Source organism: Aquarana catesbeiana, linkage group LG02 (assembly GCF_042186555.1).
Source record: "Aquarana catesbeiana isolate 2022-GZ linkage group LG02, ASM4218655v1, whole genome shotgun sequence".
In the NCBI taxonomy this organism is placed as follows: Eukaryota; Metazoa; Chordata; class Amphibia; order Anura; family Ranidae; genus Aquarana; species Aquarana catesbeiana.
Genome location: NC_133325.1, coordinates 79,776,723 through 79,782,066, shown reverse-complemented (window position 1 = coordinate 79,782,066; position 5,344 = coordinate 79,776,723).

The following is a 5,344-nucleotide window of genomic DNA, read 5'->3' as shown; positions in this document are numbered from 1 at the left end:
GCAGGCAGCCCCCCCCCCCACACCTGTACACACTCAGCCCCCCTCACATCTGTATGCACTCAGTCCCCTCTGACACACACGCAACACACCGCAATATTTTTGTTTGTTTATGAAACTTGGTTTTATTTATAAAGACGTCATATATCACAAAGGCTAAATCTGTGTCTGTAGTACATGTTCAAACCTTAATACAAAAAATAACATGAATAAGGAAAGATATTGGCTGCACACCGACATTCGTGAAGACCATTTATTGAATGTTCCATACAAACAATGACACACACCACAGTTGCAGTAGCCGTAACAGAGGTGGACTAATTTCGCACAGCTTCAGTGATGAGTAAGCACAGTGTAGCTGTGCGAAACTAGTTCATCTCTGCTCTGGCTAATGCAACCGCGGCGTGTCATTGTTTGTATGGAACATTCAATAAATGGACTTCAAGAACGTCTGTGTGCAGCCAATTTCTTTCCTTATTCAGTCCTTTACGGCAGGTGAGCTGGGGCTTGCACCCATGTGAGTAGTCTCACACTATTCATTGCGCCTGGAGTTTCTCACCTGGAGTGGCGATTTTCCTTTGCTGTCTACCATAAATAACATGTTATTCGATTTTTCTCCAGGAGTATATAATTAGTTTGGAAATTCTAGAGAAATGTTTAAATAATGCATTCATAGTTGCCAACAGTCCCGATTTTCCCGGGACAATCCTGATTTTGGGACCCTCGTCCCGATCGGAGGCTGTCCCGAATCGGGATTTTCATCAGGAAAATTGGAAATGTTTGTTTTTTGATTTTTGGAGCAGCTGGCTCCAGCAAAATGGCCGCTGGCGCCGCCGCTAGATCTTCCCCCTTGTGTTCAGTGGAGAGAGGAAGGGGGCTCGATCCATGCAGCCAATGAATCGGCTTCTTTAGCTGCATGGATCGGCCCCTCCCCTCTCCACTGAACACACGGCGCCAGTATTCGACAAGACACCGGCCGCTCCTGGAGTTCCAGGACGTGTGCTGGGGGGCGTTATGGGAGGGGAGGGTCTGCACTGGAACTCGCACTGATGGAGGGGGTGGTCTGCAGTGAGGGGGGCCTGCACTAATGAAGGGGGGCTGCACTGAGGGGGTTCTGCACTAATAGAGGGGGGGTCTGCACTGAGGGGGGTCTGCACTAATAGAGGGTGGTCTGCATTGAGGTGGGTCTACACTGATAGAGGGGGGGTCTGCACTGAGGGGGGCCTGCACTAATGAGGGGGGCTGCACTGAGGGGGTTCTGCACTAATAGAGGGGGGTCTGCACTGATAGAGGGGGGTCTGCACTGATAGAGGGGGGTCTGCACTGAGGGGGGTCTGCACTAATAGAGGGGGGTCTGCACTAATAGAGGGGGGGTCTGCACTATTAGAGGGGGGGTCTGCACTGATAGAGGAGGGGTCTGCACTGATAGAGGGGGGTCTGCACTGATAGAGGAGGGGGTCTGCCCTGAGGGGGGCCTGCACTGATAGAGGGGGTCTGCACTGATAGAGGTGGGGTCTGCACTTATACAGGAGGGGTCTGCACTGATAGAGGGGGGTCTGCACTGAGGGGGGCCTGCAATGATAGAGAGGGGGGTCTGCACTGAGGGAGTCTGCACTAATGGAGGGGGGTCTGCACTGATGAAGGCGGGGTCTGCACTGAGGGGGTCTATACTGATAGATGGGGGGACCGCACTGAGGGGGGTCTGTGTTGAGGGAGAGGGGCCTGTACTGAGGGGGTCTATACTGATGAGGGGGGTCTACACTGAGGGGGTCTAAACTGATGGAGGGGGTCTGTACTTAGTGGGGGGTCTGTACTGAGGGAGGAGGATCTATACTGCTGGAGGGGCAGTCTGTACTTAGTGGGGGGGGTCTTTACTGAGGGAGGGGGGTCTGTACTGAAGGGGGACCATAGTTGGTGGAGGGGGTGTGACACCAATTTTTTTCCGCACTGGGTGACACCAGCTGTAGTGACGCCACTGGCTCTTGTCTCTGCAACAATTTAACTTTAATATACAGGAGGGGGGTTAACTATATACAGGAGGAGGGGGGATAACTATATACAGGAGGGGGGTTAGCTATATACAGGAGGAGGGGGTTAACTATATACAGGAGGAGGGGGGTTAGCTATATACAAGAGGAGGGGGGTTAACTATATACAGGCGGGGGAGGGTTACCTATATATAGGAGGGGAGGGTTAACTATATACAGGAGGGGGGTTAACTATATACAGGAGGGGGGAGGGTTAACTTTGTACAGGAGAGGGGAGGGTTAACTATATACAGGAGTGGGGGTTAACTATTTACAGGAGGGGGGTTAACTATGTACAGGAGGGGTTACTATGTACAGTGGGGGGAACTAGTTACAGGGGGGATACTATGTACAGGGGTCGTAACTATGCACAGGGGGGTAACTATGTACGGGGGGTAACTAGGGGGAGAGGGGAAACTGTGTACAGGGGGAGGGGGTAACTATGTACAGGGGGGGTAACTAGGGCTCTGCCTGGGACACTGATTTAAGGACTGAGGCTGGGAACACTGTTGTAAAGACTGACTCTGCTGGTGGCACCTGATGCAAGGAGGGACTCTGCTGGGGGCACCTGATGCAAGGAGGGACTCTGCTGGGGGCACCTGATGCAAGGAGGGACTCTGCTGGGGGCACCTGATGCAAGGAGGGACTCTGCTGGGGGCACCTGATGCAAGGAGGGACTCTGCTGGGGGCACCTGATGCAAGGAGGGACTCTGCTGGGGGCACCTGATGCAAGGAGGGACTCTGCTGGGGGCACCTGATGCAAGGAGGGACTCTGCTGGGGGCACTTGATGCAAGGAGGGACTCTGCCGGGGGCACCTGAAACAAGGACAGACTCTGCTGGGGACACCTGATGCAAGGACGGTCTCTGCTGGGGGAATCTAATGCAAGGAAGGACTCTGCTGGTGGCAGGCGACGTGGCTAGTGACACGCTCAGGGATCCCACTGATTCGGCATTATGGTGAGTTGAATGATTTCATTTTATATTACAATGTAATAATAGAAATAATGCACTTCAATCATCCTGACACCTTAACAATCATGGTGCCGGGATGATTGAAGCGCTAACACCAGGTGTTTGGAGTATCTTTATCTGCTGATTGTTAAACTTTCTAGAATACATATATTTCTATTGTTGTGTAGGATCTGGGCCTGCTGTCCCTCCATTCCTCTCTCCCCCTTTCCCTCTCCATCCCTCATTCATCTCAGACTCTAACCACACCCCCTTTGAGCCACGCCCATTTAAGCCACGCCCACTATTTCACTTAAACCACGCTGCGGTTTTCTTTTTTATTGCTATGCCACGCCTACAAACGCATGCCCCCCCCTAATTATTATACGGCTCCGCCTACAGTCAAAAAAGTGTTCCACAAATTTTTTTTGCAATGTTGGCAACTATGATGCATTACAATTTAACTAAATCCATCAACTTTTAGTTGACTAAAATGTATGAGATTTTAGTCGACTAAAATGTACTGGAGATTTTAGTTGACTAAAATACTACTAAAACTAAGATGGCATTTTAGTCAAAAGACTAAAATACGACTAAAACTAAAAAGGTGAGAGTGTGCATGCGAGGGAGTTCCGAGATGGCCGCCTGAGCCCAGAGCTCCGGGACCAGCGCTACCCAGGGCCACTCACAGTAAGGGATTCGTTCTCCCAGACCACCAGGGAACACCCCCGAATGCAAAACCTGGCGAGACCTGGGGCCCGATTTCATAGCCTCCACCCTGGCCGGGTGTACCAAGGTGGCCGCCGCGGCTGCCGCAGCTACACAGCCTCATGCTCAAAACACAGAAGGAGCACTGGAACAAAGGCAAGTGTTAGCCCCTGCCACCCTAAACTACACCCCAGCGACTCATGGATACAGCCAGCAGGCTATGATGCCCTCTCCTGCTTCCACAGAATCCCTACTCAGCCACTCCTTTGGAGACCATGCTTTCTCCCCTGCAGGGCCTGCAGTATCCACCTACACTGACTTTACTACCTCAGGCATCCTAGCCCAAGACCATAACTTTAACGCAGCAGACCTTTACCACAAATTATCAGCCCTCCTGGATAGGGGATTGGCGACTACAGCTGCCAAAATCACAGGGGACATAAAAGCTGACCTCCAAAATCTAGGCTCCAGGATGGAAGCAATTGAAAGCAAACTGAATCAGACCGCAGCAGTATCTAACCAGAACTCTGACCTTATCCAAACCCTCCATTAACAACTGGACACTGCTTTATCGTGAATAGATGACATAGAAAACAGATCCAGAAGGTACAATTTCAAGACCAGGGGCCTGCCGGAGACAATCCTGGATGTCACGGCGGCGACACAAGACCTAATAAAATCACTGATACCGAATGCCCCACAACACCGCCTGGAGCTGGACAGAGCCCATAGAGCCCTGGGACCCCCCAGGAAGGATGGATCCCCCAGGAACATCATAGCCAAACCCCATTTCTATACATTTAAAGAAGCAGTCATGAAACAATCTCGCACCATTCCCCAGGTGACATGCCAAGGCCACCCGGTGCAAATTTTTGCGGATTTTTCACCCTCTACTTTTCAGCGAAGACGGACCCTGAAACCACTACTGTCGGCTCTATCCCAGAAGGACATCAAATATAAATGAAAATGGACTTTATAACCACGGGCAAACCACTATTATCAGCACCACATCCCTTAATTGAATAGGTATCGGAGAATTTTATGGGATTTTTAAGGTGCAAAATGAGGTACAGTGATCGAGAAATAATATAAAAAAAAGTTTTATTGAAAGACAGAATAAAAAATTGTGAAGAAACAATTATGGCAAGTACGTTTAGACACAATTTTATGAATACAGCACTTTTGAATGCAATTCCCAACATGTTTCGCCCATATTCCGGGCTTCTTCAGGGGATGCTGTCCATTTGAGGTACAAGCCTTCTATTGAAAGAGAATATACATATAGTAATCGCATCTAAAGTCAAGATATAAAAATATATAATATACATACACTTATTTATTCACTCCTTTTTGGAAATTGTTTTTCAATACATATAGATTTTTACATACATGTGCACATTCAATTCAACAACATTCTTACTCACCCAAGTCTCTTGAAATATTGTATACTATGATCAAGCAACTATATGGGTAAAGATGTCTGCCAGCGTCAAGGAGACCAAGAGCTATAGGTGACCATAGGGAGCATTCAAGGACCAGCTACAATAACATAAAGGGTAATAAAATGAATTTAAATATCACAAAAATGGGAATAAATCTCCAGAAAAAAGAATATAGAAAAAAAAAAAGAGGTCAACTTACAAAACAAAGTTTTACAATGAAC